The 23,931-nt window shown below is 44.8% G+C and overlaps 1 protein-coding gene across 1 annotated transcript in view; it reads right to left on the reverse strand.

Annotated features, from left to right (window-relative positions):
• Positions 1-23,316, reverse strand: part of LOC126419734 (UNC93-like protein) — a 265,867-nt gene extending 242,551 nt beyond the window's left edge. Inside the window, exon 1 of the mRNA XM_050086912.1 lies at positions 23,263-23,316. The gene's annotated coding sequence lies outside the window, so the exon portion shown is untranslated. The remainder of the gene's footprint in view (positions 1-23,262) is intronic.
• Between the last annotated feature and the right edge of the window lie 615 nt (positions 23,317-23,931).

A 23,931-nucleotide genomic window follows, 5' to 3' on the forward strand; every position in this document is an offset into this window, starting at 1 on the left:
TGGGTAATGGGGATGAAATCCTCTTCCAAAAGTTATTTTTATAAACTATCTACGTAAGAAAAATTTCTGATGTACAGTAATCACAACCATGTTTTCCACCGTCTACAAATCTGACGATAGTATCTCGAGAAACAGTTTAATTGTGGATAATACTTGATCAATTTTGACAATAATAATAAAGGCCGGCCGGAGTGGCCGAGCGGTTCTAGACACTTCAGTCTGGAACCGCGCGTCCACTACGGTCGCAGATTCGAATCCTGCCTCGGGCATGGGTGTGTGTGATGTCCTTAGGTTAGTTAGGTTTAAGTAGTTCTACGTCTAGGGGACTGATGACCTCATATGTTGTCCTATAGTGCTCAGAGCCATTTGAACCCAATAATAAAGTCGTAAGGTTGGGAGAGCCCAAACGGCATGTTCGTCCGCCTAATTGGAAATTTTTCTTGTATTCTTCGCACCTCCAGGCATCTCTCCTTCGAAAAGTATCAGAGTTGTGTGTGTCAGTGTAGATAACTGTAATGGGTGTTTCTGTAGTGTAGTGTCACGCTCGTGTTGAAGATGATGAAAAATGAAGGGTGAAACCAGGTACCAGCACATAACGTACCCATCTCGAAGAGTACCATGGCGGCAGCTAACGTTAACGTCCTCATTCGATGGACGGAACACTATTAACAGTGCCACGTCCGCTCACTTCCGAGACACTGCGGAGGTGTTTGGAACCGAAACGACGAGACGGCACAAAGAATAATGATCAGGGACTGCTTACGGAAGTCAATATCTGAGAACAGAGTTGACTTTGGAGAGACGTTACACGTTTTGCACGAAAATAAGGAGAAAGTAGTCGTTTTGTGATGTTTATTATGAGAGAGATGTGTTTTGTAATTGCTACGTATTCTAAAATGTTGCGCAATATTAGCGGCCTTGATGGCACTCATATGTTGTTGATACATAAATGGAGCCAGAAGTACCAACAAATTGCGAAGATTACGAAACTAACGGTCGTCTTTCAGTTCCTGGCAGTTAAATTCAAATTCCTGAAAAGCTTTCGCTCGGGACCTGGAGATATTAACTACCAAGTTTCTAGATCTACGAGGTGATCAGGAGCAAATCAAAGTATGTTGTGTTCCCTCGTTTTCTTAGACAGGAACGGAGTCTGTAGTGCTTAGCTCACGGAGGGCGTGGCGGCACAAGAGAATCTCAGCCTAGAATTCGAGTGGAAGCTATCTACATCCAGCTCTATATATACACTCCGCGAGCCACCATACTGTGTGTGGCGGAGGCTAACACTAATCATTATCTTTCCTGTTCCAGTTGCAAATGGAGCGAGGAAAAAACTACCGTTTATCTGTCTCCGTACGTGCTCTAAATTCCCTCGTCTTCGTGGTCCTTGCGCGAAATGTACGTTGGTGGCAGTAGAGTCGCTCTGCAGTCAGCGTCTGATGTTCAGAGATGTCACTAAACCCGACCAAAGATGTAAACAACCATGCATGAGCAGCGCCTATTAGACGGAGGGGGTCCGACAGCCGATCAGTTCTAGTCATTCCACCAGGAAGGGGGTGCACGGCTCATGTTGTCTGTAGTTCAACCATGCCTAGGCGGTCAATACCGCAGTTCGATAACGTCCGCATTGTTACTTTGTGCCAGGAACGGCTCTCAACAAGGCAAGTGCCCAGACGTCTCGGAGTGAACCAAAGTGATGGTGTTCGGACATGGAGGAGATACAGAGAGACAGGAACAGTCGATGATATGCCTCGCTCAGACCGCCCAAGGGCTACTACTGCAGTGGATGACCGCTACCTACGGATTATGGCTCGGAGGAAACGTGACAGCAACGCCGTACGTTGAATAGTGCTTTCGTGCAGCCAGAGGACGTCGTGTTAGACTCAAACTGTGCGCAATAGGCTGCATGATGCGCAACTTCACTCCCAACGTCCATGGCGAGCTCCATCTTTGCCACCACGACACCTTGCAGCGCGGTACAGATGGGCCCAACAACACGCCGAATGAACCGCTCAGGATTGGCACCACGTTCCCTTCAACGATGAGTGTCGCATATGCCTTCAACCAGACAATCGTCGGAGACGTGTTTGGAAGCAGCCCGGTCAAGCTGAAGGCCTTAGACACAATGTCCAGCGTGTGCTGCAATGTGGAGGTTCCCTGATGTTTTGGGGTGCCATTATGTGGGGACGACGTACGCCTCTGGTGGTAATGGAAGGCGCCGTAAAGGCTGAACGATACGTGAATGCCATCTTCCGACGGATAGTGCAACCAAATCGGCATCATATTGGCGAGGCGTTCGTCTTCATAGACGACAATTCCCGCCCCCATCGTGCACATCATGTGAATGACTTCCTTCAAGATAACGACATCGCTCGACTAGAGTGGTCAGCATGTTCTCCAGCCATGAACCCTATCTAACACACCTGGGATGGATCGAAAAGGGCTGTTTATGGACGACGTGAACCACCGACCACTCTGAGGGATCTACACCGAATCGCCGTTGAGCAGCGGGACAATCTGTACCAACGGTGTCTTGATGAACGTGAACTTGTGGATAGTATACCACTACTAATACAGACATGCATCAGTTCAAGAGGACGTGCCACTGGGTGTTAGAGGTACCGCTGTGTACAGCAATCTGGACCACCACCTCTGAAGGTCTCGCTCTACGGTGGCACAACATGCAATGTGTGGTTTTCACGTGCAATAAAAAGGGCGGAAATGATGTTTATGTTGATCTCTATTCCAGTTTTCTGTAAAGGTTCCGGAAACCAGGTGATACAAAATTTTTTTTGTGTGTGTACTTGCGTGTTTTTCAACGTTACTGGTTACAAATCTAGTAGACCGCCCCTGAACTGTTTCGATATCTTTCTTCAATCCGTCCTGGTACGGATGCCAAACACTCGTGCCGTATTAAAGAGTAGGTCGCACCAGCGTCCTATATGCGGTCTCCTATACAGATGAACCACACTTTCCGAAAACTCTCACAATAAAGCAAAGTCGACCATTCGTATTCCGTACCACAATCCTCATATGCGCTTTCCATTTCGTATTGCTTTGCAACGTTACGCCCAGATATACAATCGACTTGACTGTGTCAAGTAGGTTACTACTGTTGCTGTATTCGCACGTTACGAAATTGGTTTTGCTATGAATCTGCATTAAGATAGATTGTTGTTTATTTAGAGCAAGTTTCCATTCTCGACACCAAGTAGAACTTATGTCTAAGTCATGTCACAACCTCCCGCAGTGACTCAACTTCGACATCTTAGCGTACACCAGAGCATCATCAGCAAACAACCACAGATTGCTGTTCAACCTGTCTGCCAGATCATTTATGTACACAGAAAATAATAGCGGTCCTATTACATTTTCCTGGGCCACTCATGATGATACCTTTATCTCCGATGAACACTCGCCGTGGAGGTCAACGTAGTGGGTTCTGTTATTTAAGGCGTCTTCGAGACATTCACATATCAACCTGTTCCATATAATTGTACCTGCAGTGGTGTATCGTGTCAAACGCTATTGGGAAATCTAGCAATAGAGAATGTGCGAGCTGTCCTTCTTTCATAGTTCGCAGTATGTCTTGCGAGAGACGGGCAAGCTGAGTTTCGCACGACCGGTGCTTTCCAAAACCGTGCTGATTACATTCGAATTCAGAATACGATTAAGAATTATGCAACTAAGTGACGTTGGGGATATTGTGCGATGGTCAAACGATGGTATGTTTGTACGAGTCTTCTGCGTGAATTGTTTCTTAAACGCGAAGTTTAAGACTTTTCCTTTTCTGGTGAACGAGTGACTGGTTGGAAGCGATTTTACACAGGACAAGAATTTTATCGGCTTCTCGGCATGACCTTTCACTAAGGTATGACTTTAGTAGTAGTTGTATGCTTCGCACATAGATTGTTTTACAGACTTAGGAATCTCTTTTAACTTCGGCCACTCGCTATTTGTGCGCCCTCTTTTGAACCGAGAGTGCTACACGCTTCGCCTCCTTATCATTTTCCTGAATTTTGTTGCTGGACAACGGCGGGTCTTTGCCGTTCTTAAGGCCGGTATTACACTATCAAATTTCTTTGTCAAAGATTTGATCAAAGATGTGTTCAAATATTCGTCAAATATATTTGACAAAGATCTTTGACGTGGTATTAAAAAGGGGTATTACACTGTCATCAAATTTTTCGTCAAAGTTCAAGATGGCTGATAACATGTTATTAATCGCAGCAGTTGCACATGTGGAAGAGAAAAGGAGGAAAAAAGGAAACGTACCTGGCTGAAGCCGTGGGTTTCACGACGAGACGATAAAAGCATTCAACAAAACTTGTTACATGAGCGAATAGTGGAGTGCATCAGTTACTTACGAATGGATGAGCATACATTTCAGTATGTGCTCAGCGAAGTGTTTCCTCATATCACAAAGCACAAAACTTACTTAAGAACTCCTGTATCTGCAGAAGACAGGCTCACTGTAACACTCCGATTCCTTGATACAGGAGAGAGTTAGGTTAGGTCAGGTCTGGTTTGGTCTCCAATCTTCTTAATCTATTTTCGTGTTCAGGGTGCCTCAAGCTGTAAAGCGCCTCATCAGCTTCATACATCTCTATTAATTTTGTAGCTGTCGGTACACACCAAATGTATTTATCGGCATTGTTTATAAAAACACAACAGTCGACAGAACGCTGCTCTTGGTTACATGTCACACTGCAGCGAACAGAAGACGAGCGACTTCTTTGATCAAATCTACAGCGCGGCCCTAGATTTGATCAAATATTGGACGACATTTGACAAAATTCCCTATTACACCATCAAAGATGTTTGACAAAGAAATTTGATAGTGTAATACAGCCTAATCGGTCCACTCGGCGCGTGCTTCTCCTGAGTACCATCTCTGGCACTCACTCTTATTCGTCGCTTCGTGTTAGAACCCGGGGAGCGTGCATTGCAGGAACTGACCCACCTATCTTTCCCTCGAGAGCTGCCGCACACCGCCGGAAGTTTGCGTGCGCCTGCGTTTTCCTTTACGGGAAGACGTTCACCGCTAAAGAGGCTTTGAAAAACGTCTTTGAATGTTTGTCTGCCAGCTTGTAACACTTTAACGATGCAGAGCCTAAAATTTTTATTTGTTTTGGAACATCGACGTTCGGAAGAATATTTGCGTGTGACATTTCGTGCCAGGCTGGGTCAGCAAGTAGCAGGTGAGCGCGTGGTAGCACGCACGAGCGTAGCCACGACACGCACGTGCGTAGCGAGCAACGCGCGGCGGTCCCAACTGGCTTTCGCCGCTAGGAGAGCGCGCCAGAGCACGTGGCCCCAGAGTCCGCACTGCTGCCTGCGAGCCGCTAAACCGGTCACCCGACACCAGCTGCAGGCTGCCTGTCTAGCTGGTTTCATTTTCGGCGTTTCATGTAATCACTGACCGAATTCAAAACTTTAAAACACGAGCGGCCAAGATTCAGGCAGGCGTGTCGTGCAGGGGCACCAGTGCAAAAGCGCTGAGCCTCGCCGCACGTTTCCCCCAGATGGCTACGCAGTCGCACTGCGTACGACTTGGTCTTACACCCCACATCTCTCGACAACACAGACCACAAAAAAATCAGTATTATTTATTTTTGCCACAATGAAGACATAACATAATTTTATAGAGAGAATTCAGTCGTGGTTGTGCATACCAGGTGTGTTCAAATTGTAAGGTGACTTTATATTTTTATGAAACATTTTTTATTTATTCATCAATATGTTTTCCCCTTCGAAGTAATCCCCCTCAGATACAGTACAATTGTGCCAACGCTTCTTCCATTCTCCCAATCCTCGAAGCACTTCTCATAAGCACTTTTTGCTACAGCCTTGCGTGCTTCCAGCGGCGCAGTTTTTATTTCCTCAATCGTTGAAAACATTCGTCCTTTCATAGGTCTCTTCAGTTTTGGGAACACGAAAAGTCGCAGGGGCCAAATCTGGTCAATATGGTGGATGAGGCATGATTGACGTGTTGTTTTTGGCCAAGAGATCTCTCACAAGCAACGATGAATGAGCAGGTACATTGTCGTCATGCAAAAGCAATTAATCGTTTTTCCACAATTCTGGACGTTTTTTGCATATTGCGTCTCTCAAACGGCGCAAAACAACAAGGTAATACTCCTTATTGACCGTACGATCTCGAGGCAAGAATTCATGATGCACCACGACACGGTAATCGAAAAAAAGTGAGCAGACCTTTGACATTTGATCGAACTTTGGGTGGTCTTGGCTCTCCGGCATGCTTCCATTGGGACGACTGGGCTTTGGTTTCGACGTCATAGCCGTCACCCCATGTTCCATCACCGGTTATGACCGTTGTGAGTAAATCAGGGTAATCACTGACGTCATTCAAAAGCTCCTGAGCAGTCCTCATGCGACAGTTCTTCTGAGAAGTTTTGGAACAAACTTGGCTGACACACGTCTCATCCCCCAAAACATCCGAAGCAATTGTATGATACGCGCCGACCGATATGCCAACATCCTCAGCAACTACTCTTAGGGTAATTCGACGATTTTCAAAAACAATTTTCTTCACAACTTCGACGTTATCATCTGTTGTTGATGTGCTGGAGCGTCCAGAGTTAGGTTCGTCATTGGCATCTTCTCGGCCATCTTGGAAGAGCTTGTACCATTTATAAACTTTTTCTTTTACTTGGCGCAGACTCACCGCATGCCACTGTCAACATTTCAAGTGTTTTAGAGGACCTGATTCCATTTTTGACAAAAGCAAATTCTTTGCCCCATTTTTTATAATAATCGAAAATACCCGAGCACACTAAAATACGTCTAACCCTTCTATCTGTCAAAAACAAACGAAGTATGCTGTATACGTGAAACTGTGAACATATATTCGGGACATGTGTACCAGCATAACAAAAAAAAAGCTCGATAATCGAATGTACGTTGCCCGCGCAATTTGAAAGGTCACCTTACTTTTTGAACACCCCTCGTATATGACAAATGTAAACAGGCCTTATTTTGTATTTAAGGGGCGTCGTCTCCAATTGATGATTTTTTATACTGTTGACAGAACCTTTATTTTTAGAAAGGCACGTTTGATCTTACGATATCAGACTCCTCTTTTATTACACTGTAAACCTTCACAAGGTACAAATTGCGACAGTCGTCATTGTTCCATAATTTAGCGTTATACACACACTTGGCCCATTTTTTACTGGGTATAATTGTATGCATTTGATTGATAGCATGACATGATTATTTACCCATATTTCGATGCCTTTTAATACAGGCGAAACGCATCGCAAATGAAGACTAATATATCCATCTTTATTGCAACCACGACTGAATTCTCTTTATAACATCACGGTTGCTGTACCAGTGCCACAGACTTTGGGAATGTGGAATGACTTTTGTTTTAATACAATTTTTATATGGTACAAACTGTCGGTGTACGGACGTACACAGACAATTTCACAGTTTTTCGCACTCAGGCTGCCACATAATCGTGACTTATTTAGTTTCATTATGGAAAAAGTCTTTCGCACAAATGTGTCCATCGAAATATTGCAGCACTTTTGCAGCGTCATTTAGAGACGTGAAAATCCTACCTGAGGACAGCAATGTAGACGTGGTGGACAGTGTTCACGTAAAAACATTTGTTATTACGGGTCAAGCAGTTATATTAGCAGACGCACTGGGGCGCTTTCAGCTGAAGCGGCAAACGTTCTCGAAAACAGCTCGAAACTTTTAGAACACTATCCTTGTACATCTTTCAAGGCCGCAATGAATTCTTCCTCGCGTTTTCGTTGACGGCAGTGAGCTTAGGGAAATGGACGGGGTTTGTCGGAATGCGTCCCTTCTACAACGCTATTTTCTGTTTCAATGTATCCCCATCAAATCAGAAAAGGATTTCTCACCTCGTAATGTCTTCCTGTGAGCTGTATGCAGTCATGTCCACTTAAAAGGCGAGGTCTGCAATCCATTCCGGACGTTCTAATTTTCGTTCCTGCACTCCTTTTTTCTTTATACATTCGACAATACCGAGTTTCAAACTGAAAAATTGATCTGGGCGTGGCCTCGATTTAACCAATGCACTTTGCTGTAGTGAATAAACGCTATATACTCTTCGTTTAGTTCCATCGAAAAGCATTGGAAATGACAGTGGAATAATGCATTCGAACTTCATAAATTTTGCTGTTCATACCATCAATTTCTCCAAGTGCTGCATACCTGAAAATTTACCACTAAGTGCTTCTTGATGTACTGAATAATAAATCCCGTCTGTCGATCGTTGTAGTTTTTCTGCTCTTTCAGTGTCGATTAAATCTTTAAATGCTTTGTAATATCGTTTCACGGCAAAATTGCAGTACCTGTCGCTTATGCGACTGCATAACAGACGTAAGAACTCTCATCCCCCGTCTTCTGTCATTCGCATTCATTTTTAAAGGTTTATGACGACAGATCACTACACTGCTTCTTTTTGTGCAAACATCCAGTGAATCTGCCAACGTCCTTCGCACAGAGCTCACACCACGATTCTGCCGAACTGAAGAGTTGCACCGACCGAATATTGCAACATCGCAGAACTAAATGAAAAGTCATGATGTACCGGGTACTCTGGGGAAGGTAACGAACACTAGCCGAGACAACCCGTACCTTGCCACGATTGGAGTCTGGTACGCCGTGCCGTGCCCGGCCCTGCTTTAAAAAGGTTATCAACCCATTAACAGGTATGATCTTCCGTTACTTGTGTAACGCAAGTCAACTATATAAGTTAGAAACTCTGAATATGTCTTGACGGAGTGTAGCGCAGGGCGAAAAAATCACCTGGACTACGACATTTGAGAGTGAGAGCTGCTAGTGACGCCCCAGAAAACGTTAAACATAATTTCAAGCCTTTTCCAAACATTTTCTCGCTGACATCTTCCAAAAAATAATGAAAGGAGAAGCTCAATCTCTTACTACATTTTCGTTGTTCATGCAGTAAAAGTTCAGCATCGGGCATCACGTTTTAGTTTATTACTTCTTTACTACTGACTCTATTTGCAACACATTTCTTAGACACTATCCACATATATACTGAATGTACCTGCAAAATTATATCATCATGCGACACAGTTGTTTTGGAGATATGACAACATAAACATTGAGAGGCATTAAAAACTAGCTTTCTCTCAAAACGGAGCGCAAATTACCCAGAGTATATTTATACAGTATTTGGTAACGAGACTGCTTACCAGTTTCGGTTTTGACTTTCTCATTAGCCTACGGATACAATCCGAATATTATTACAATTTCATGTATTCAAGCATTGTACGATGAACGTCAAACATTTAACAAATTATCTCATTTGTGGAGTAACAATAAGTTTGAAGCTGCTTTTTACGCTGGTGTGTAATTCCTTAAAGAATATAGGGTTGGGGGGAGAGTTAATAGTTTTGTGTCTAAATTGAATATTTTATAATAACAACAAATTGCTTCACCGACAATGTGAACCGTATTGTAAAATATGTTAAATAACATCTTTGTGGTTATCACAGTATTTATTCTACACCCACATTCTACGTTTCTAGATCTGTAGTCCTCAATTCAGTTTATGGGGTATGGCGGAGGGTACTTCTGGCACCACTATCTGATAGGTACATCACTATTGCTTTCCCAAATGGCGTATGGGAAGCATGGCTGTCGGAGAAGCACCGCGCGGGCTCTAACTACTCTAATGTTCTCGTCGTGGTCGTTTTCCGAGAGGTACGTAGCGGGAAGTAACACGTTTAACTCTTTCCGGAAAGAACTCTCTCGAAATTTTGGTGTCTGTCGTCGAAATGCTCTCGGGCCGAGTAAAAGATCCCCTGACGAAAGGCACCGCTCTTCGCTGAGTCTTCTTTCTCTCTTCCATCAGTCCTATTTGGTAAAGGCTGCATACTTAGGAAAACTGGTCAAAAGTTGGTTGAGGAGAGTGATCATTTTTAAGTCTCGTGACATATAAGATCACTAAAAATTACTTATCAGTGCAAAAATTAGTAAGTGTCAGCCTCATAATTAATAATTACATGTGACAGGTACAGTGAAAAGCCCGCAACTGGTGTTACTTGCTGGTTGCCAGAGGACAAACACGTTAACACCTAGACTCCGAAGTGGCCGTCTAATCAGCCTTAAAAAGGCAACGCAGTTCCGAAGCGACGACAGGAAAAGGCGTGAAGAAGCCACGTGTCGAGATTAGTAAGGCGCATGCGAGCGTTGACGCCTACGCAGCCGCCTGAGTACGTGATGATCTCGCCTGCCGCAATCTCCCGTGTGAGCTCGGCTGTTGTGCGGGAAGGCAGTTAATTTCTGAAGTGAAGTTTGCAATACAAACAACAGGCTTTTCTCAGTACTGCAGTAAACAACTAAAAATTGATGCCTTCGTGATCACTGAATTTCTATATCGTGACGATTATTCAGTATACACTTCCTTGCTTTAATGAATGTAGCCGCAGTTAAGTCTCATTTAAAAACATCGAATTTAGCGCGGACAGAACGGAATTAAGGTTGACCCACTGTAAGTTATAATAAATGGTTCAAATGGCTCTGAGCACTATGGGACTTAACTTCTGAGGTCATCGGTCCCCTAGAACTTGGAATTACTTTAACCTAACTATCCTAAAGATATCACACACATCCATGCCCGAGGCAGGATTCGAACCTGCGACCGTAGAGGTCGCGCGGTTCCAGACTGTAGCGCCTAGAACCGCTCGGCCACACCGGCCGGCAAGATATAACAGTTGAAACTAATTTATTATACCAGCAAAATGAATTTATTATTGATTAAATCGGTCGACTTCCGAGTTAAAAGCTTAGAATTGAAATAGTAATGTTATTCACTCACCGTGACTTAATTTTCTATTGGAATCCTCTAAAGTTTGCAGCGATTTTCCGTATACAGATGAAAAATAAACTGCAGATAGAAACCCAAACGGCACCTTGCTACGCAGCAACTAGCTCCATCTTCTCCACTGGCGATCGTGGCATTGTCGCGGTCGCTTAATAATTTATTTACTTATTTATTTCTTAAGACCTGCTGCCTGTTATTATATGGCAGGTCGCACTATGTGTGATTTTACATGTTCTGTCATACTAATTCAATTTTATTACTAGTAAATTTCTTCTTTTCTTGTTGAAAATTTTACAAAAGGAAGATATGGATATTTGATTTACCTATGATATATAGGTCTATACAAGGGCGATGTTCTTGAGGAAAATATTATGGAAATGGAAGAGGATGTAAATGAAGATGAAATGGGAAATATGATGCTGCGTGAAGAGTTTGACAGAGCACTGAAAGACCTGAGTCGAAACAAGTCCCCGGGAGTAGACAACATTCCATTAGAACTACTGACTTGGGAGAGCCAGGCCTAACAAAACTCTACCATCTAGTGAGCACGACGTATGAGACAGGCGAAAAACCTTCAAACTTCAAGAAGAATATAATAATTCCAATCCCAAAGAAATCAGGTGTTGACAAATGTGAAAATTTCCGAACCAGGCACGGATGCAAAATACTAACACGAATTCTTTACAGACGAATGGAAAAAACTGATAGAGGCCGTAGAAATGTTTGAACACGTCAGGCAATACTGACCCTACGACTTATCTTAGAAAACAGATCAAGGAAAGGAAAACCTACGTTTCTAGCGTTTGTAAACTTAGAGTAAGTTTTTGATAATGTTGACTGGAATACTCTCTTTCAAATTCTAAAGGTGGCAGGAATAAAATACAGTTAGCGAAAGGCTATTTACAATTTGTACACAAACCAGAAGGCAGTTATAAGAGTCGAGGCCCATAAAAGGGAAGTAGTGGTTGGGAAGGGAGTGAGACAGGGTTGTAGCCTCTTCCCGATGTTATTCAATCTGTGTATTGAGCAAGCAGTAAAGGAAACAAAAGAAAAATTCGGAGTAGGAATTAAAATCCATGGAGAAGAAATAAAAACTTTGAGGTTCGCCGATGACATTGTAATTCTATCAGAGACAGCAAAGGACCTGGAAGAACAGTTGAACGGAATGAACAGTGTCTTCAAAGCAGGATATAAGATGAACATTAACAAAAGCAAAACGAGGATAATGGAATTAAATCGGGTGATGCTGCAGGAATTTGATTAGGAAATGAGACGCTTAAAGTTGTAAATGAGTTTTTCTATTTGGGGAGCAAAATAACTGGTGAAGGCAAGGAAAGCGTTTCTGAAGAAGAGAAATTTGTTAACATCGAGTATTGATTTAAGTGTCAGGAAGTCGTTTCTGAAAGTATTTGTGTGGAGTGTAGCCATGTATGGAAGTGACACATGGACGATAAATAGTTTGGACAAGAAGAGAATAGAAGCTTTCGAAATTTGGTGCTACAGAAGAATGCTGAAGATTAGATGGGTAGATCACGTAACTAATGAGGAGGTATTGAATAGAATTGGGGAGAAGAGGAGTTTGTGACACAACTTGACAAGAAGAAGAGATCTGTTGGTAGGGCATATTCTGAGGCATCAAGGGATCACGGATTTAGTATTGGAGGGCAGCGTGGAGGGTAAAAATCGTATAGGGAGACCAAGAGATGAATACAGTAAACAGATTCAGAAGGATGTAGGCTGCAGTAGGTACTGGGAGATGAAGAAGCTTGCACAGGGTAGAGTAGCATGGAGAGCTGCATCAAACCAGTCTCTGGGCTGAAGACCACAACAACAACATGATAGGACAGTTCTTCTCTTTATACCTTCTGCATGTATGGTTACGTCTGTGTTGTCTTGACAGTGGTAATAATAAGAAACAACACTGCGAGGCGTCCCGGCAGCGCACATCTCAGTTCTGCTGTTGAACGGGTAGCCTACTGCCAGGCGCTCGCGCCTCTGACTTCGATGCTCTTCGGCGACGTCGGATGACGTCTCAGCACACGGATTACTGTCCTTGTGTTTTCCCTGAAGACACTCTACAACCCCTGCGACTTCGTCGCAATATTTCTGGGACGTCCTATAGGATTGAGTATGTGTTGGTTAGCTTATCATCATCATCACCATCACAATCATCATCGTTGCCCAACACCAGTTTCCCGGGTGTGATGTACAATCGCTCACTATCTCCTTCTGTGTTCATGCGCCTTCTGTTCCAGCACAACTTCCCATTTGTGTCATTTTTCCCTCCACATCTGATCTTACAGTCTATATTCAGAGTTTTCTTGGACTTCCCGTTGGTCATCTTGCTACGTGGTTCAGTTTGAAATACTTTTCGGCAGGTCTTTCACTGTTCATTCTCATTACGTGCCTGTACCGATGCAGCCTGCGTTTCATCATGACGCTGGTAACAGGTACCTTAATACGAGCTACTTTCCTATTCACCGCATTCCTGATTTTGTCCTTTCTAGTTGTTTGATTCATAATTCTAAGGAATCTCATTTCTGTTGCCTGAATTCTACTGGGGTCTTTGTTTAGTATGGTACATGTTTCTAAACCATATGTTAGGACTGGTAGGAAATAGGTGTGGTACAAGGCCGCTTTCGCTTCTCGTGGTAATTTATCAACCCAGACAAGATTTCTGATTTGACCGTGAAAACTGGATGCTTTCCGTGTCCTGTTACTTCCTGCTTAACGATGTTGCCTTTCGACATAATTCTTCCTAGGTACTTGAAATGGGAAACAGTTTCAGTTGAGATGACAGGCATCTTATCCGCATGGCTCTAACGGATCGTGCAACCACGTTGAAAGGTGGCTACACTGAGCCACAGCGCCAGAGATTGCGCCAAAGAGTATTATTCAGCCGCCTCCACTGGCAGTGCTTGGGGAGAGCTCGTAGTGGTCAGTGCTTGTTGAGAACTCGTAGCAGTGAGTGCTTGGTGAGAACTCGTAGCAGGGAGTGCTTGGTGAGAACTCGTAGCAGGGAGTGCTTGGTGAGAACTCGTAGCAGGGAGTGCTTGGTGAGAACTCGTAGCAGGGAGTGCTTGGTGAGAACTCGTAGCAGGGAGTGCTTGGTGAGAACTCGTAGCAGGGAGTGCTTGGTGAGAACTCGTAGCAGGGAGTGCTTGAGATGTGCTAGTGAAAAGTGCTTGTTGAGAACTCCTAGCAGAGAGTGCTTGCTGAGATGTGATACTGAAAAGTTCTTGTTGAGATGTGATAGTAACGAGTCGGTGTGGAATATTGTAATGATTAGAGTGCTTTTCGTCAATATATGAAGGTAAAAGAAAAAAATTTTTCCTTTTCTTCTTTATCTCAATGTCTTAAATAATGCGTCACTCCAGGTTCAGTCAACAAAGCATCTGGCGTGTGTTCTTGTATTAGAGTGTAATTCTGGGTTTCTTGGGCAATTATAGTATTTCTAATTTTTTTTATCACGTCAGTATAAATGGTATTTAAAATTTATTGCCTTATTGAAGAAGAACCGTGCCAGATGTGTACGTTGAGTCATACTTCCACACACAGAACAGTTATACTTGTGCTTTGGTTTCGTAGGTTTTATAGTTGCTGGGGACTTAATTAATTAATTGTGCTAACAGGAAATTTTCATTTCATTCATTGTTGTTGTTCTATGCAGTCAGATTGCGTACTAAAACTAGTCAGGGCCAACCGTTTACGAGACACAGCGTAATCGGACATACAGCGACGAAAAATAAAAAAATTGTTTTCAAATTTAATAATAATTAAGCCCCCATGCAACGTCTCGATCCCTGAGTCAACGGATGGGCACGTTCGCAAGAAAACGACCATCTGCACGAAAAGTTTGACGACGTTTGCAGCAGCAGGGACTATCAACTCGGAGACCATGGCTGCGGTTACCCTTGACGCTGCATCACAGACAGGAGCGCCTGCGATGGTGTACTCAACGACGAACCTGCGTGCACGAATAGCAAAGCGTCATTTTTTGGATGAATCCAGGTTCTGTTCATAGCATCATGATGGTCGCATCCATGTATGACGACATCGCGGTGAACGCACATTGGAAGCGTGTATTCGCCATTGCCATACTGGCGTATCACCCGGCGTGATGGTATGGGGTGCCATTGGTTACATGTCTCGGTCACCTCTTGTTCGTATTGACGGCACTTTGCACAGTGGACGTTACATTGCAGATGTGTTACGGCCCGTGGCTATACCCTTCATTCGATCCCTGCGAAACATTTCAGCAGGATAATGCACGACCGCATGTTGCAGGTCCTGTACGGGCCTTTCTGGATACAGAAAATATTCGATTGCAGCCCTGACCAGAACATACTCGAGATCTGTCACCAACTGAAATGGCCTTGAGGTTCTAGTCGCTGCAGTCTGGGACCGCGAGACCACTACGGTCGCAGGTTCGAATCCTGCCTCGGGCATGGATGTGTGTGATGTCTTTAGGTTAGTTAGGTTTAACTAGTTCTAAGTTTTAGAGGACTAATGAGAAAGAAGTTGAGTCCCATAGTGCTCAGAGCCATTTGAACCATTTGAACCAATTGGAAACGTCTGGTCAATGGTCACCGAGAAACTGCCTCGTCACAATACGCCAGTCACTACCCTTGATGAACTATGGTATCGTGTTGAAGCTGCATGGGCAGCTGTACTTGTATATGGCATCCAATCTCTGTTTGACTCAATGCCCAGGCGTATCAAGGCCGTTATTACGACCAGAGGTGGTTGTTCTGGGTAATGATTTCTCAGGATCTATGAACCGAAATTGCGTAAAAATGTAATCACACGTCAGTTCCAGTATAATATATTTGTCCAATGAATACACGTTTATCATCTGCATTTCTTCTTGGTGTAGCAATTTTAATGGCCAGTGGTGTAGTTGTTTGATACATAATTCTAAAGAATCTCATTTCTGTTGCCTGAATTCTGCTGGGGTGTTTGTTTAGTATGGTGCATGCTTCTAAACCATATGTTAGGACTGGTAGGAAATAGGTGTGGTGCAAGGTCGCTTTTTCTCTTCATGGTATTTTATCATCCCAGAGAAGATTTCCGATTTGACCGTAAAATCTGAATGCTTTCCGTGTCCTGCTGGTTACTTTCTGCTTAACGGTGTTGTCTTTCGAGATCATGTTTCCTAGGCATTTGAAATGGTAAACAGTTTCTACTTTGAATCCTCCTAGAAATATATTTGAGATTGTTTCTCGCCTGTTGATGGTCAGTTATTCTAATTAAATCTCTAGAAATCGCAAAAGGAATACAGTCTATACGGACAATAAAATCTGTTGTATAACAGCTGACTGCGAATTTGCTCCTAAGAAGATAGTATGTAAATTTGTGTATAGATTTCGCATTCACTCAAATTACTTTCACACATTTAACTTCAAGCAAATGCTTCTTTGTACACGGACAGTACATCCTACTTAATGCTGACTTTATTTGCATAGATTAATTTCGATGCTTGGTCTCTACGATTGCTTATAAACTGTGGCATATTTCTTGTACTGAAACAATACTGCTGCTTATTTTAGTTTATAGAATGAGAACCGAAGCGGTTAGTGGGAAAACAGGGGGCAGTCGTGAATCACAGGCCGCAGCCACTGTCCTCGCAGCCACTGGGATTACTCAACTATGAACTTGTAAAACAGACGTAAGTAACTCCTAGATGATGAGACAGGTAGCATTACTTTCTCGTAGCGGGTACACTGAAGTACCCGTATTATACACCAGCTGCATTAGTGTTGCACGTAACTTAATGGAGGAAAGGAATCTGTAGCGGCTAGATTGGTTGGAATACACTCTTTCAAATTCTGAAGCTAGCAGGGGTAAAATACAGGGAGGAAAATGATACCTACAACTTGTACACAAACAACACTGTACAGCGTAACGGTAGCGGTGATTGAGAAGGGAGTGAGATAGGTTTGTAGCGTCTGCCCAATTATTCAGGCTGTACATTGAGCATGTAGTAAAGGAAACGAAGGGGCCTTTTAATAATAAAGAGGAGAAATCGAAACTTTGAGGTTTGCCGATGACTTTTGCCAGAGGCGGCAAAGGACTTGGATAGTGTCTTGAACCAAAACGAGTACCATGATATGCAGTTGTACTAAGCCAGACGATACTCGTAGAATTATTTTAGGATGTGATAGACTTACAGTGGTAGACAGCAAATTAACTGTTGATGAACGAAGTAGAGAGGATGTAAAATGCAGGCTGGCAAGGAGCAAGAAAATCATTTCTGAAAATAGGAATGTGTTAACGTCTCATACCAGTGTTAAGTAGAGGAAAGTCTTTTCTGAAGGTATTTGTCTGCAACATAGCCTTGTACGGAAGTGAAGCGGGGACGATAAGTAGTTCACACAAGCAGAGAATAGAAGCTTTTGAAATGTGATGCCACTTAAGAATGCTGAAGATTAGATGAGTGCATAAAATAACTAATGAATAGGTACTGAATCGCAGCGGGCAAAAAAGAAATGTGTAAGTCAACTTGTCACAAAGGAAGATACAGGTCAATAGAACACATTCCGAGGCATGAACGAACGGTAAAATTTGTGATGAAAGGAACTAAGAGGAAGGGGGTCGAAAATTGTAGAGGGAGAGCAAGGCGTGAATACAGTACGCACGTTGCTGGCTGCAGTGGTTGTGCAGAGATTACGGTATACTGGTATGGAGAGCTGCAGAAGCCACTCTTGGGACTGAAGACCACAACAATACAGTACGAATAACCTTTCATACAATGTCTCATAATTTACGCAGACACAGTGCCGCTCAATACTGAAAAGAATTATACATTATGTCAGTAGTCCTCAGCTCGTGGTCGTGCGGTAGCGTTCTCGCTTCCCACGCCCGGGTTCCCGGGTTCGATTCCCGGCGGGGTCAGGGATTTTCCCTACCTCGTGATGACTGGGTGTTGTGTGCTGTCCTTCGGTTAGTTAGGTTTAAGTAGTTCTAAGTTCTAGGGGACTCATGACCATAGATGTTAAGTCCCATAGTGCTCAGAACCATTTGAAACCATATTATGTCAGTAACTTATTACGAAATCGGATAGCACCAAAACAGGATCAACATCTACACTACTGGCCATTAAAATTGCTACACCAAGAAGAAATGCAGATGATAAAGGGGTATTCATTGGACAAACATATTATACTATAACTGACATGTGATCACATTTTCACGCAATTTTGGTGCATAGATCCTGAGAAATCAGTACCCAGAACAACCACCTGGCCGTAGCAACGGCCTTGATACGCCTGGGCATTGAGTCAAACAGAGCTTGGATGGCGTGTACAGGTAAAGCTGCCCATGCAGCTTCAACATGATACCACACTTCGTCAAGAGTAATGACTGGCGTATTGTGACGAGTCACCATTGCTCGGCCACCATTGACCAGACGTTTTCAGTTGCTGAGAGATCTGGAGAATGTGCTGACCAGGACAGCAGTCGAACATTTTCTGTATCCAGAAAGGCCCGTACAGGACCTGCAACATGCGGTCGTGCATTATCCTGCTGAAATGTTTCGCAGGGATCGAATGAAGGGTAGAGCCACGGGTCGTAACACATTTGAAATGTAATGTCCACTGTTCAAAGTGCCGTCAGTGCTAACAAGAGGTGACCGAGACGTGTAACCAATGGCACCCCATACCATCACGCCGGGTGATACGCCAGTATGGCGATGACGAATACACGCTTCCAATGTGCGTTCACCGCGATGTCGCCATACACGGATGCGACCATCATGATGACGTTTTGCATCCGTGCACCCAGGTTCTTCGTCGGCTACACCATCGCTCCTGTCTGTGATGCAGCGTCAAGGGTAACCACAGCCATGGTCTCAGAGTTGATAGTCCATGCTGCTGCAAACGTCGTCGAACTGTTCGTGCAGATGGTTGTTGTCTTGCCAACGTCCCCATCTGCTGCACGATGCGTTACAGTCATGCGGATAAGATGCCTGTCATCTCGACTGCTAGTGATACGAGGCCGTTGGGATCCAGCACGGCGTTCCGTAGTACTCTCCTGAACCCACCGATTCCATATTCTGCTAACAGTCATTGAATCTCGACCAACGCGAGGAGCAGTGTCGCAATACGATAAACCGCAATCGCGATAGGCTACAATCCGACCTTTATCAAAGTCGGAAACGTGATGGTACGCGTTTATCCTCCTTACACGAGGCATCACAACAACATTTCACCAGGCAACGCCGGTCAACTGCCGTTTGTGTGTGAGAAATCGGTTGGAAACTTTCCTCATGTCATCACGTTGTAGGTGTCGCCACCGGCGCCAATCTTGTGTGAATGCTCTGAAAAGCTAATCATTTGCATATCACAGCATCTTCTTCCTGTCGGTTAAATTTCGCATCTGTAGCACGTCATCTTCGTGGTGTAGCAATTTTAATGGCCAGTAGTGTATATAAACAGACTATACTGATCACCCAGAATGTTATGACCACCGACCTACTATCGATAAAAACCGTCCAGGCGGCAGCAGCCAGAAATGACTGCTAGTCAGAAGACACAAGCACGGTGCATGTAGTGGCAGTGAGCGGGCTGTCCGTGTGTAGACTGCGGAGTCAAACGGAGGGCAGAATGTGATGCCCTGGACACTCAGCACGAGCATTTCGGAAACTGCACGACCTGTCGGGTGCTCGGTGAGCGTCTTCAATACGTGGCGAAAGCACGTCCAGGCGTCGTGGGGTTGGGCGGACACCCATCATTACAGATATCGGACGTCGTAGGCTGGGCAGACTTGTAAAACAGGACAGGCGGCCAACTGTGGCGGAACTAACATCAGTCTGTAATGCTGGGCAGAGTACAAGTGTGCCTGAACAGAACACTCGGTGCACAGAACACTCCTAACAATTGGCCTCCGCAACCGACGACCCATGCGTGTGCCACTGTTAACACCACGACATCGGCAACTACGACTGAAATGGGCACGTGACCATCGGCACTGGACGTTGGCGCAGTGGCAGAGCGTTGTATGGTCTGATGAATCCGATACCTTCTTCATCATGTCGACGGGAGGGCGCGAATCCGTCGTCTTCCAGTATTACAGCTTCTTGACACCTGTATGGCGGGACGGAGACAAGCTGAAGGCAGCTCCATTTGGGGAACATTCACGTGGGCATCCATTGGTCCAGTGGAGCTCATTCGAGGCACCATGAAGGTCAAGGAGTATCGTACACTGGTTGGCGACCACGTACACCGCTTCATGACGATCAAGTTTCTCGACGACAGTGGCGTTTTTCAACAAGATAATGAGCCATGTCACACGTCTTTGATGCGTTTGAACATGACGTCAGAGCTTATCGCCACCTTCCCGGAATTTACGGAAATTAGGTGACTTTTGTGTGTAGATGTGGTGCCATCTCCCTGCAACGACCTACCTAGGCCTCATGGCTTCCATGCCACGATGCGTCGCCGCTGTTACCGTGAAAAAGGTGGACATACCGGCTACTACGTAGGCGGTGATAATGTTCTGGCTGTTCAGTGTACAGGACATTGCAACTGCGTGGCTGAGGATACTTGGCACGGTGTTAGTGATTTTCTTTCTCATTACAGTCGCGTATTGAGCGAGAAAAAGTGAGTACCTGCATGCCTCTGTACGCATTTTAATCTCTGTCGTATTATTCTCGTGACTGTTACGTGATATAATCGATGGTCGTGCAAGGTAGCAGATATTGCACCTTACATGATGCTAAATCAGTACTAATACACCGAATAATAATTGATAATTGGCCCACCGGTAGGTATGTAAGGTAGCAGATTTTGCACCTTACATGATGCTAAATCGGTAATAATACACCGAAAATAACTGATAATTGGCCCACCGGCAGGAGAGAATGGACACAGAAAAGGAAGTTGTGTGTCTCATGTCAAACTAACTAGATGGCCGCAGAGGCTGGAACACGTCCGGAATCCCCAAGGAAGGTGTTTATGTCATGTCAAACCAACGGGATGGCCGCGCCCGGGCCCCTTCATCGGCTGGCACTTCAGACCACCAAAGACGTTGGGAGACGCTGGGCCATCACAACAAGAAGCGAGAAGGAGCTATATGCGAAAGAGAGAATGACAGTTTCGCGCCACAGTGGAAAATTTGAGGAAGACTGTGATAGGATTGGCACAGAGCGCGTAGAGATACATATTAAAAGTTTGGTTCAAATGGCTCTGAGCACTATGGGACTTCACATCTGAGGTCATCAGTCCCCTAGAACTTAGTCCTACTTAAACCTAACTAACCTAAGGACGATACATACATCCATGCCCGAGGCAGGATTCGAACCTGCGACCGCAGCGGTCGCGCGGTTCCAGACTGAAGCGCCTAGAACCGCTCGGCAGCTACGGCCGGCTATTAAAAGTTTGGCGGCAACAGTAACCGCGGGAGAATTCTGTGTCGTGGTTGGGTACAAACGCGCACGGATTCACGGTAGTCTGTGTCGTGATTGGCTACCAACGCGCACGGATCCATGCGGCGAAGAACGGCCAGGTTTGCAAAAACTCTGAAGGAGAACTCGGGGGTCGGCAGTGGACTAGAGCAGTCGCGGTGTCTGGCTGCCCTGCTTGGAGAGCGTGGAGAGAAGTAGGTTGGAGAAGTTACCGGCATTGAGTCCAGTGGTTACTCTCAAAGTCTGAATAGTTTAGAGCATACGACTCCACACGCGTAGCATTATCTGTTCCCCTGAGAAGAGAAACAGATTTGTACTAACTTGTGGTGTTCATATGCAATCTGAAGTGTACCTTTGCTGCCGCGCACTTGAGTCGATCAACTACTTTTGGCATATGTGCAAGTAGCTTGAGTATTAACTAGTGACGGACTCCGCAATTGAACACTTGCGTACAGGAGTTTACGAACGCAAACCACGTCCACGTTGGAGGTTAAAGCCAAGCCCGCTCACGGGAAAAACGGCATCACGACGTTGGCAGGGCCGACCGTCGTAATCATCACAGAGAATTACGGTGATATTAGCTATCATCAGCCAAAGTAGGGCACTGTAATTCTAAATGAGTTCGTATTCCGCTAGCTCTTTGCCTGGCGCTCTCTGAGTCTGTGTCCGTTCAGGCAGAACTTCAATAGAGTCACTTGCGGGTTTAGTGTTGACTTAAGTAGTTAGGAAAAGAGGATGCATTGTGCCAATGTTAGGCTAGTTAGGTTAGCGAGTGTGTTGGATTGTCATGTTAGGCTAGAAATATAGCTCATCCTGTTTTCTGAATTAATCTTAATTTGGTGTCATATGCCGCATTATCGATTTCGTAGCAAGCAATCATCGTATTTTTGTTAAATAATTAGAGTGTAATGGTAATTCCGATGCAAATAATACTGGGGGCATAACCGCGCGTTTAAACAGAGCCAACTTAAGTCAGATAGCAACTCATGGTCGACTACCAATAGATATTTTTCAATATATCGATTATTTTACAATAAACCCCCCGTACGTTGCAGTCGAAGAAAAGTTGTATTTTTTCGAATATTGTCGTCTAAACTAACCCTAAAGCGTTCAGAGAATATTATGTTGCCTCTCTTTGAAGGAGTCCAATGCGTATTCACCGAGCATCACCGTATAGCAATCCTAACAGAAGGCCTATTAATTCCATCGGAGTTTGTTGATAAAGAGTGCAAACACCGGACGAATTTCTCACTTTAGCTTGTCGCGTAGAATTGTATACTCAGATACACTACAGCTTTCTAGAACCCTCTCACGCAAATTTAAGTCTTCCCAAATAGTGATTTCATCTCGCTTCTTAGTATTACCGCTAAATATGCAATTTGACGTGCTCCACATGTTTACTACTAATCCTGTAATCGCATACTGTTGGGTTGTTTCTGTTTACTGTAAGGATTATCTTGCGTTTAATCGAAGATCTGACTTTTTACATTAGTATTAAATACCTGCCACTCAGCTAAATCGCTGGTTCCAGTGACGTGCGGCGTGCTGTAAGATACAAGCGTACGATTCTGCAGCCATAAACCACAACAGTAACACTGTTTTTACTTGGTGCGTGCGTCACGTTCTGAATAATATTACCGTTGAGCCGCTCACGAAGGCGCCAGGATGGAAGGAACCTAACGTCAATAGTTTAATTTTAGGTAGCTACGCGATCATGTGTGTCGAAGAATTCCATAGAGGTTTTTGTATTAGAAGAGGGCGTCACAAGGACATCAGTTCGCGACCACCTGCTCGTTTGAAGCTCAAACGGAGATTAACAAAACACTTTACTGGGTTGCTCTTCCGCGGCGGAAAGTGCTGGAAACGCTGGAACCGCGAGGGCGGCGTGAACACAGACTTCGCACCGCAACGCGGAGGCCCCACGCGTGTTGGCAGGTTCTGCGTGGCTTGTGCGGGCAGTGGCGGAGTAGGACGGAAGCCGTACTGCGCGGCGCGGCGGGCCTACCTGTACCTCATAGCTGCCGCCGAGTCGCCGTCACGCCGGCTGCCTGCTGCTCGGCCGGGACTCCACTGCCGGGGCAGGACGCGACGCCGTGCTGTGGCCGCGGGCAGCCCCGCGGGTCGATAGCCGGGCACAGCGCGCATGCGCGCCCAGCCGCCGGCCGCCCAGCTGGCGTGTGTAACGGGCGGGCAGCCGACGTCGCAGGCGCACCGCTTGGGGCCGCTCACACATATACACACGCTCCGATTTATCGGTCGTCCGACCGACAAATTGTTCGTGTCTACACTTGTTCGGCGACCGCCAGAGAGGTTTCACTTGTCAGGCGATCTCTCCACCACCTCACCCAACAACGTGAGTTGTGTGCAGAGCTGTCGTGCCAACGTTAGGACACAGATCGTACAGACCGCGTACGATGTCGTTATATTGAAACGTCAACATCTCCTTCACATCTCCTGGAATACCGTTCAGTTTATCTATGCTTTTCTTGTAGTATTTGCATTAAAGCATTCTTTATTACAAAACTGAAGGCTTGTGCAGAATTTGCTTGCTCCAATAGATGTGTGAAAGGAAGTACTAAGTTGCAAAGCTATTAAAAAAAACACGTGGGAGATACTTTTCAGTGAATTTACGGGCAGAAACTAAGGCGTGATTTGTTTATCAAGTAGATGCATTTGGTCT

Source organism: Schistocerca serialis, chromosome 9 (assembly GCF_023864345.2).
Source record: "Schistocerca serialis cubense isolate TAMUIC-IGC-003099 chromosome 9, iqSchSeri2.2, whole genome shotgun sequence".
NCBI classification, from domain to species: domain Eukaryota; kingdom Metazoa; phylum Arthropoda; class Insecta; order Orthoptera; family Acrididae; genus Schistocerca; species Schistocerca serialis.